Source organism: Chenopodium album, chromosome 15, assembly GCF_948465745.1.
Source record: "Chenopodium album chromosome 15, dcCheAlbu1.1, whole genome shotgun sequence".
NCBI classification, from domain to species: domain Eukaryota; kingdom Viridiplantae; phylum Streptophyta; class Magnoliopsida; order Caryophyllales; family Amaranthaceae; genus Chenopodium; species Chenopodium album.
In genome coordinates this window covers 35,049,992-35,059,942 of record NC_137848.1, presented here as the reverse complement: position 1 = coordinate 35,059,942, position 9,951 = coordinate 35,049,992, and the positions used below count along the sequence as shown (strand labels likewise).

Below are 9,951 nucleotides of genomic sequence, written 5' to 3'. Positions count from 1 at the left end.
CCAAGGTTTTAAGAGCTTCACGAACCAAGATCAAAGGAGTATCAACATCATCCTCCATATCCATCACTACAAAATCACATGGCACATAGATATGCCCAACTTGGATAGGAACATCTTCAAGTTCACCACAAGGGAGCTTGACCGAGTGGTCGGCTAGTTGAATTGTTTTTCTTGTGGGGATCATTTCAATATTGAGCTTTTGTGCAATGGAGAGGGGAATTAAGCTAACACTTGCTCCTGGATCCGCCAAGGCACCCCTAGGTTCCATGTTACCGATCTTAACCGGTAAAGTAAAGCTTCCCGGGTCCTTCTCTTTCTTTGGCATCTTGTGTTGAACGAATGCACTAACTTGATGAGGGAGGGTAATGAGCTCGTCATTGAGCTTCCTCTTGTTGGTTAAGATATCCTTGAGAAATTTGGAGTAGGAAGGCATTTGGGTAACAACCTTGATGAAAGGGAGACTTATGTGTAAGTTCTTCATTACACTAAGGAATGTTGTGAATTTATCATTCAACTTGTTCTCCGCAAGCTTCCTGGGAAAAGGAACCGGCTCATCTAAATTCCTAGTCTCATTAGGAATTGAGGTTGTTTTCTCATCATTGTGCTTCTTCTTCTCTACATTCTCTTCTTTCCCAACGCCTTTGTCTTCTTTAACTCTCTTCTCCACCCTCACACTTTCTTTCTCTTCTCCTTCTTTAGGCCCTTCATAGGATTCGCCCGATCTCAATGTAATTACCTTGCAAGAATCAGGTTTCAAGTTGTGAGAGGGGTTAGGTTGTGGTTGCCCGGGTAAGGTAGAAGGTGAGTTGAAAGGCACTCTCTCGGCCAATTGAGCTAATTTCGAATCAACCATCTTGTTATGAGCTTTGACTTCTTGCATTTTTTATGAGTGGCTTGGAGTTGTTGATTCATGGCTTGGAGTTGTTGGAGAATTTGGGTTTGTGTGGAATCGCATTAAGATGCTTGATCTTGACCCCTTTTAGACCCTTGATTTTGATTGTTGTATTGGTTTTGGTTGTATTGGTTGTTTATTGGGTAGTTACCCTTCGGGTTTTTGTTTTGAGGTGGAGGTGGGTTTTGATATTGCGGGTTGGAATTGTATGATGGTTGGGATTGTTGCCCCCATTATTGAGGTTGAAGTGCAAATCCGGGTGGTGGTTATCTCCAAGCTACTCCTCCACCACTTCCCCTATATCCATCTTACCTTGAGTTGTAAGCCGCAACATGTTCGGGGCTCAAGCCTCCACAATAAGATGTATCATGGTTTGTACCACCACAATTTTGACATGAGAAGGAATTGACTTGAGAGGAGCTCGACCCACTATTAACACTTGTGTTCAACTTTGCAAGTCCCTTGGTCAAAAGCTCTATTTGATGTTGCAATTGGTCAACCTTCTCTAATTCATACATCCCACTTTTCTTCGGTGCATTCCTTCTTCTACCACCCCAAGAGTAGTTCTTCGCCACTTCTTCCATCGTTGCCTTAACTTGGTTTTGGGGGATCTTGATCAATTGTCCACCCGCCCCCGCATCCAAGTTAGCTCTAGACATGGGTTCCAATCCATCATAGAAGAATCGCATGAGCAAGCTTTGATTGTATTCATGGTGAGGACATGCTTGTACCAACTCCTTGAATCTTTCCCAAGCTTCACTAAGACTCTCATCCGTTTCTTGTTCAAATGATGCAATCTTCCTTCTCATCTCGGTGGTCCTTTTCTCGGAAATGAATCTCTTCAAAAATGCCTTGACTATCTCTCTCCATGTTGTGAGAGAATTTGGCCTCACTTGCTTGAGCCACTTCTTAGCTCTACCCGAAAGAGATTGACGAAATAGATGCATTCGGATGTACTCTTGAGAAACTTGATTGGTTTGAATCATGGCACATAGCTCGAGAAATCTATCAAGGTGCTCAATGGGATCTTCACTTGGAGAACCCGAAAATTGCTCCCCTTGTACCATCCTTGTGTACTGGGGATGAATGGTAAAGTTGGTTTCCGTGACGGGAAGCAGGATCCCTCCCGTGAACTCATAATCCTCCGGATTTCCAAACTCACGAAACAAAACTTCATCCTCTTCTCCCGCCATTGTATAACTTTGAGCACTTGAAGAATAAGAGTCACTCCCACTATCAACAATTTTTTCAAGACCTCTTCCCTCTTCTCGATAAAGCCTACGGACTTGTCTCAATGTTCGGTCGATCTCGTAGTCAATGTTATGTGTGGGCGGACCTTGAGATCTCCTAAGCATCCACCAAAGCTAAGAGAACAATTAGCAATGACAAGTAGGATAAAGCGAGCAAACAAAAAGGAAAGGCAAATAAAATGACTCTAGCAATAGCAAAAATACATGCAAAACAAGCCGCTTCCCCGGCAACGGCGCCAAAATTTGATCGCGGGTTAATAGGTCGTTGGAACTACTACCCTAATCAAATTATAAATTTATAAACACTTTACTACGCTAATGCAAATATAGGGGTAAGCAAAGGATAGAACCCAAAGTAAGCACACGAGTTTATACACCAAATCCACTAATGCAATAGTAAACGAGGGAATACTTTTGTTGGTTTTCTTGATTAAGTAAACTAAAGCACTTAAGAAAGAAAGACAAAAAGGATTAATTAAAGATAAACGAATGCTAGGGGTATGGGGGTGTCAAACATGATCAAACATAAATGAACAATGAAGATTGTCATGAATAGCATGCCATAAAATGCTAGGTTCTACTCAAACAACTCACTTTCATGCAATTGCTTAAGCAAATCAATGAACTAAGTCTTGTTCTAATCGAATCATTTTCATGCATCCAATTAGTCACTAATTATGGAAAGGGATTAAGAGTGCACAATACATAAAACTCTATTTAGATAATTCATTTTCATGCAATCATCAAAGTAAAGGCGATCTTAGTCTAACCCAATACCCCAAGTTGGGTATTTATAGGGAAATGCAAGAGTGTGAAAAGCTCTCCCATCAATGTGGGAGAATTTGATTTTCCCATTTTATTTTAAAGCTAAAATAAAATTAATAATCAAACTAATAATAAATCAACAAGTGGCAAGCTCATAAGGAAGTGTAGGTGAGGACCATTTGGAGGAGGGGGGGGGACCAAACTTGCCCCCCACTCTTACTCCCATAACCGGCCACCTCTCTCTTTCTCCCTCCAATTAGCTTCGGCCACATGGCAGCTCACTTGGGCACCCATGGTTGCCTTGTGGGCTGCCATGGTGCGGTTGTTAGGTTTCGGCCCACCTCACTTGCACCCAAAACCGTGGGCTTCCAGCTGCCTGATGAGAATCGTTTATGGTGCTCAAAAGAATAAAATTTAGGTTCATTTTCTTTATTTTCTTTCATCATTTTCATATAATTCTTTTAGTTTTATTTGATTTTCCATTTTTATAATTCACTTTAGTTCTCGATTGGTTTTTACGAGTTTTTCATATTTTTAGTTGATAATTCATAATTTTAGTTTTAGTTTTACCTTGCTACGCTTCCTCTCTTTGTTTTATTTGTGTTTTGTAGGTGAATGATCAAGTCAATTTGCTCATTTTGAAACTGCCATGCTCGCGGGCATCATCTCGAGTGCACTGATGATGGGGATGCTCAGGAGCGCGGAGTTTGATCAAGCAAGCGAAGGAGCCAAAGCCTATACATCGCATAGGGGTGCGCGCGCGCGGCACAGGGGTGTGTGCGCGCAGACCCAGCTGTGCGCGCGCGCGACTGGGCTGTGCGTGCACACGGCCTGTGCGGCCCTCTTCGCTCGATTTTTCTTATTTATAGCTTTTGACTTTCTTTTTGGACGACGATTTAACTTTGTACTAGAGAGAGAATTTTTCCAGAAATAGTAGAGAGAGAAAGTAGAGAGAGAAGCTTAAGATTTACTTGTTTATACTTGAATTTGATCTTAGATTTCAATTTGATCTTGAAATTCCTTCTTCAATTCAATGAATGTTTGTAAGATTTCTTTCCCTTGATTTACTTTTAATGCAATTCCTTTAGTTTCTTGGATTTGATTGAGATTACATTCCTTGTTTTAGAATTTGTTGATTGTTTTGTTTTCTTTGATTTAGCTTTAAATGAATATGAATTTGATTGAATTTGTTTTGTTTCTTAATTTCACCATGTTTAGTGAGTAGATTAGTTGCTAAGGAGAAGGGGAAGCATGATTGATTATTGATTTTTGCTAGTTGATGATGCTAAATTGATTTGAATGGTGCAATTAAATTGGTTGACATAGTTGTGCATGTGATTAATTAGATTAGGAGTGATCAACCTATAAGATTAATCTAGATTGCATTGCAAATTTCAATGACATGAACCCTTGATTTGAGAATTGCTTTAATTGATTGAATTTAATTGTGATTTTCCTAGCTAGCCATTTATAGTGAACCCTAGCTTGGCTTATAGGAGATAGCCCTTGAATTCCTTTGATTGCAACTATTGTGTGTCCTTTGCAATGTTAGAATTGATTGAGTGATCCTTCAATTAGCATAATCATTGAGCTTGCATGTGGAACCTATATCCCTAGTGTTTGGTATATTGAATTTCTCGATTCATCTAGATTTCTTAATACCTTAGTTACTGTAGGAAATATTTCAAGCATTACGATCCCAAACTTGAACCCCACTGTGATCATACACTAAAGTATGGTGGCGTTCCAAAGGGAAAGAAAAGAGAGCAAAAGAGTCGCCAACAAGTTTTAGGAACTTGTAAACCCAAAAGACAATCCAAAAGGACCATCAACTCCATAAGGTCTTGAACCAAACAGGGTTAGGGGATGAGGGTACGAATCCAATCTACAAAAGAAAGGACCCGCCCTATAAAATAGGCCTCTACTTTGTTCTGCTCGTATTCATGTGCGCTTTTCGAATAACATACAAACATTATATTAAACCTACCCTGTTTATCTATGTTGGTTGAAATTTAATGTACAAATAATACTATTATTGGCGATCACTTGAATTAAAATCACATTAGCCTAAACCAAATTAATAATCATCTTATTAAGCGTGATTTCAAGTACAAATTCCCTTTAACATGCATAAAAGGTGTGATCAAGCAATAACAATATAATAAAATCAAGCAACATAATAATAAACAATATAAAATAATAATAATCATAATCATGTTAAGGCATAATAAAGCTTAATAATAATAGCAAGATCCTAGGCATGATACTAACAAGATTAATAACAAATCCTAGAATGTCACTAAACAATAAAGATCGAAGCTTTAAACCTAACATGGCACTAACATGATATTAGAAATAGTAAAGGCATCCTAAACATGATACTAGAAAGCATTAAAAACATCCTAACATGATACTAGGAATTAATCAATAATAAACATGCTTTCTACATTGAAAGAGAGTAATAAGATTACATACTTTGAAGCCTCGTACCTCTTTCTAATAACAAAATACACAAGTTAGTAAACTTCAATGAAAATAATAAAGAATAATTAAAGAATTAAATTAAAATCAAATTAAATAAAGTTTTGACTAGTTTTGGACCAAACCCTCAGAAATTATCAACCTTTCAAGTCTAGGGCGAAGGCAACTTCGAACTTGGCTAGGAGATTCTAAGTCTTGTGAATGCGGAATATTGTATTTGTAAAAAGGTAGTTTAGAAAGAGAGAGAGAGAAAATAAGCTATATTGCTTAGAGAGAGAATAGAGAGAATTGATAGTAAGAATTGATGATGAGAATTGATGATTAAAAACAGAGGTTTGAGACCCTATTTATAAGGAAATAGTCCGGAAAAATCACAGAATTTGATAAGGAATAAAACTACACGCTGTCGCCAGGAATCGACTCTGTCACGACGCGACAGGGTCTGTCGCGAGGCGACAGGGTCTGTCGCGAGGCGACAGGGTCTATCGCGAGCGCGACAGACTTGTCGTTTGGCGACAACCTGTATTAGCGCGTTTTTTCCACGCGGAATCCAATCTTTAATCAACTTGATCTACGGAATCCGTACAGAAGATAAAATACGTATTTTTAAGATAATAATAATAATAAAATAATGTTTTATTCCAAATATAAGTCCGTTTTAAAATAAATAATTATTAAATCTAATAATATTAGAATTAAAAAGAACCTTCTAGAAACTTCTAGAAAATTATAATTAATCCTAATAATTTTAGGAATAATAACTAACATTGGGCCTTCCTCTAGATCATTGGGCCGTATGTAAATAATTAACCGGGCCCAGTTTAGTATTTTAGCCATAACTTCCTCAATATTTATCGGAATTGGGCTAATAATATATCGTTGGAAAGGTCTTTTCGAGCCCCATCCAACTACACTATTATTGGACCTTAATTATGGACCAAACTAAGCTGGTTTGACTATTTTCAAATAAATAGAGTTATGTTCAAAAACAGAGAGGATAGAATTTTAATAAAACTAAACCGCAACACTTGAATTTCAACCACTTTCACCTCATTCGATTATGGTTCGACACGAAAGGCATTCATCACTGGGTTTGGTTTTGGGGAGACACAAATGGGTGTCTACAGTTACCAACCGCATCTTCCCACAAACTTCGAAGTAGCTTGACCTAGGCTATAGCTTACACCTATTCATTCCCTTGGGTTCGATCCTTGACTTACCATATACTCGTATTAGGTTGGTCGAATGTGTATAAATTTTCTTTGGCTCTAGGAAAGGGTAGAGAACGACCTACATTTTCCTCGTGTCACTGCCATGGCCAAGCAAGCCATGCACCAAGTGTGCAGGCTGCTAGCTGCCGTATGTTAGCACATCCACACACACTAGTGCGGGCTGCTAGCTGCGGTATGCTAGCCTAGCCCGCACTTAGTGCAAGCTGCTAGCATTTGCCGCGCCCCTAGCACTCGGTTTTCCGATGCTAGGGGTATTTTGGTCATTGTTGACTTATTATTATTTTCACGTCTCGTCTTTTAGTACTTTCGATTCGACTTCCGACGCTCGGTGTCGACGCTCCAAGCTCAAATTTCCGACGTTTAAATATTAATTACTCGGTCGACTTATTAATTAATTCGTCGCTTCGGCTCGTTAGTTGCTTGGGTGTCACCCGAAGGGTTCAGTCAAGATTAAGCTGTAATATCAATTATGCATTAATATTACTGATCGGAAGCGGCCTCCACACAGGCATTCCGATCACTTGACCTCACTAAAAAATTAGTGTTATTTCATATGATATACTACAAGAGGGGGGTGAATTGTAGTAAGTTCCTAGTGCCTAATTTTCGCGGAATATAAAACAGTAATTGTTAGGAACTTAAAGAGTGCGAAGCAGTTTTTACGAGGATACCTTCCAGGGCCCAACTAGAAGTAAAACCTCAACCCACCAAGGGATTTTCAATACAATCAATTCACTATAATAGGGCAACACCTAGTTATAACCTATTACACAGACCTTTCTCACAATTTCCTCCGCGGACTCTTGCTACTAGATAGGAACCTATCCTACCGACCCAAGACACCTCTCAGGTTCCTTTCCTTGACCCAAGACACTTCTCAGGTTCCTTTCCCTTGACCCAAGACACCTCTCAGGTTCCTTTCCTTGACCCAAGACACTTCTCAGGTTCCTTTCAGTCACTGTGCACCCACAACTACCACTTGAATTTTAGAGAATTCAAACTCATCACACCCCAATATCTAAAATACTCAAACCCTTTTTCCCATTACAAGATCTCATTGAATAACTCTAAATACGTATATATGAATAAAGAGATAAAACTAATATGTTGGACACTCGAGATCTGTTTGAATCTCACTGGACGTACTGTAACCAAAACCTGATAGGAACTTTGACCAGAAGAACTGACTTAGATTCGTGGTGAAGGATAAAACTCTTAAACATGACTACTACACTTCGTCAGCCTCAACTTTGGATGAATACATATGAGCATATTTATAGTACACTCGAATTATTCATTTCACCTTGAAAAAGATAGGTTTTATGAAAAGATAAGTTTTAAAAGATTTTTTCTAAAAATAAGTTTTCCGAAAACATATCTTTTTCTTAAGAATAAAATCTGTCATTAATAATAAAGATATAATTAACATAAAATTAGATTTTATTCCAATCTTATCTTTTTGTTTAAAAAATACTTTCTAAACAAACTTATCTTTTTCCAAAAGGGATTTATTAGAAAATAAATATCTTTATTCAGTAAAGCCAAATCCCTAAAAGATATGCACATATTAGGTAAATATATATATCAACCCACTTTTAAAGGCGTGCATACTTAAGTTCCTATTAGGTTCGGAACTTATGACAGTCCCTGAGTTCCTGACAAGTCAGTAACTCTAATTTCATTGACAGTCTGGAGTTCACCTTGGTTCTATATAAACTTGTTCCAGATCAACTTTTATGTCCAACATACTTACATGAATCCTAGAGCAATATACTTCTATTTCTCCGTCTTCATGTTGCTTCTCTGAGACTCTTGTTCTGGAATCCTGTAGTCTTGATGTATTCTTGATCTCAGGTTTTGCCTCAGCATTACACCGTAACCAGGTCATTAAAACCCGTTGATATGTTCCTGTCAAGACACACCTTTGCCCCAGCATTACACCGGAACCAGGTCATTACAACCTTGATATGTTCCTGTTAGAGAACACCTTGAAGTTCCATTTCTGGAACTCTTATTTTGCTTTACTTGTCATCCTTAGTCTTCTAAGGTTCCTCTGTTTCAGTCCTCACTTCAACTCCCAGAGTTTACTTATCCTGCAAACATCAAAACACTAAAAGACTCTTATTAGATAGAAGTTTGCTCAATCATTAACATCATCATCAAGATCTAATTAGGGTCAACTATTTCCCCCTTTTTGATGATGACAAACTGAGCAAACTTCTGAGGATAATAGAATAAAACAAAATGTTATTTTTATTTATAAAAACAATAAAGAAAACTAAAACAAAACCAAACTAAGCTAGAGCTAGCAAACTAGAAAACTAAACTAAATTAAAAGACTCCTACACATACATGACCTATATATGCATAGGATACTTACCTCATGAAGCTAACTTATGTAAACACCTATTTACATAGTTACCTTCATGGTTCCTTAGCCATCATCATACTTATCAACCATAACACTCATCATTGTTCTTGTTCCTTTATTGTTTATCCTATATTGCTTAAGTTCCTGATATATACCTGGCATTACTCAGGTTCCTTGTACCCTGTTCTAAGCATAACTTGTTCTTTTTATGCACAACTAAACAAACATGTTAGATAGATAATCATCATTAGTTTATAATCATCAAAACCTAATTACTCAACAATTTCCCCTTTTTGATGATGACAATCTAATGATGCTTATCACACATTATAAGCTCCATTGTTGTACATCTATTCCCCCTTAGCTTTTCAAGGAAATAACATTAGATCAAGTTAGGAACATACACCGGAACTTCATATAGTTAGGAACTTAGTAATACACATCATTTATCAATATTTATATACTTTCAACGATCATGATGTAAGAAATTTAGACTTAATTACTGCATACCATAAGCATTATACATATTCTTCCCCCTTTTGTCATTATCAAAAAGGGTATTGTTCCTCACGTTTGTTTTTCGTAAATTACACACGCGTAAAGTCATATGTCACACCTACCACCATATAATAAGTAAATATAATGGTTAAGCACTTGTTGCTCCTAAAATCCTCAAGGTACTCAGTTTTCAAACACGGATACCATTTCCACACTATTTTCCAACTCACAATCCAAAGGCCTAACTTCAAAACCCTTAATTGAACTTGAGAAATAAGAGGTTAAAAATCAAGAAAAATCAGAGTTAAAAAGTTAAAAATGGATTGCATGAATAGGCAAATGAAAGCACAAGCTCAAAGGATATATAAAGAAGCATATGGAACAGAATAAGTAGAGGGAACATGAAGTAGAATTTGTGCTCTTCGTTTAGACCTTTTGAGATGAGGTTCACCACATTGTTCT

The 9,951-nt window shown here is 37.5% G+C and overlaps 1 non-coding gene across 1 annotated transcript; it reads left to right on the top strand.

The window, feature by feature from the left end:
- The first annotated feature begins 1,598 nt into the window (after positions 1-1,598).
- LOC145583523 (small nucleolar RNA R71) lies at positions 1,599-1,703 on the top strand. Its single transcript, XR_014100165.1, has one exon. It is a non-coding gene; the product is annotated as a small nucleolar RNA R71 (small nucleolar RNA).
- The last annotated feature ends 8,248 nt before the right edge of the window (positions 1,704-9,951 follow it).